We start from the raw sequence: 1,154 nt of genomic DNA on the forward strand, positions 1-1,154 counted from the left end.
CGCTTTTCGGAAAAATCATCAGGAATAAAAATTTCTTGTAATCAGCCAAGGAATACGCTTGAATTTTTTCGAAGCGTTTTGAGCAAAATTTTGGATTTTGGATATGAACAACTTTTGCAAAATTCAAAATTTTGCTCAAAACGCTCCGGAAAAATTCAGGCGTATTTCTCGGCTGATTACAAGAACTTTTTATTCTTGACAAATTTTCCGAAAAGCGCATAGTTTTTCAATAAAAAATTTTCATAGTTCTAAACATCGTGTAAGAGTAAAATGATTCACGAATATCTATCGTCCGTCTGCCGCAAACAAAGTACGTTGCCCAACTATCACCAACGTGGAGGTCGCCGAATATCGATAGTCTCTTTTTTTTTAAGGGATTTTATATATTTTTTTTACATTTTTTTAATTTTCTTTTTATGGAGAATTTTTTAAATTTCAGATTTCAATCCGTTGTAATCATTTTGATCCTGCTGTTTCAGAATGTAATTTTGAGAAACAATGTAAGCAGCAATACATGTTGCAATCAATGCAAAATCTAGTAGTCCTCTGGCGACATTGTTCATTATTACATAATGCTCTTGTTCGTGATTCGTATCTGTGAGTTTCGAAATCACCTAGTTTTGATTGCGACAAATATTTCCTGCTGATTTCTTTACAGAAATTTCCAGGGCAAACTTTTTCTTCGTTACTCATTGAAAAAACGTGATTTGGTTCCAATTGTTTTTGAGATGCTGTGTAGTTATGGAAAACAGATCTATATGATTCAATCGGTCTGGGAAATTCCGATCCCGAATTCTCGTCATCTGATGAATCATCTCCATCAGAGCCAGAGTTATCTGGATTAGGTATGATGATACGTTCATCACTTTCATGGGAATCCCATTCCGATTCGGAGTTTGTTGCAATTTTAAAGGCTTTACGCTTTGGCATTTTTTTTTGCTGGGTGTACTCGAAAATTCCCAGGATGACCTTGGCTGATTACAAGAACTTTTTATTCTTGATGATTTTTCCGAAAAGCGCATCTTTTATTGTAAAAAAATTCATGAATGTCTTCACAAAAATTTTGCCATTAAGACGTCATTTTGAAAATACTAAAACGAAAAATCGATCTTTGAACCATGGATTCTCAAAGTTTAGACATTTATTCCACCCGT

The sequence above is a fragment of the Belonocnema kinseyi genome, chromosome 8 (genome assembly GCF_010883055.1).
Source record: "Belonocnema kinseyi isolate 2016_QV_RU_SX_M_011 chromosome 8, B_treatae_v1, whole genome shotgun sequence".
In the NCBI taxonomy this organism is placed as follows: domain Eukaryota; kingdom Metazoa; phylum Arthropoda; class Insecta; order Hymenoptera; family Cynipidae; genus Belonocnema; species Belonocnema kinseyi.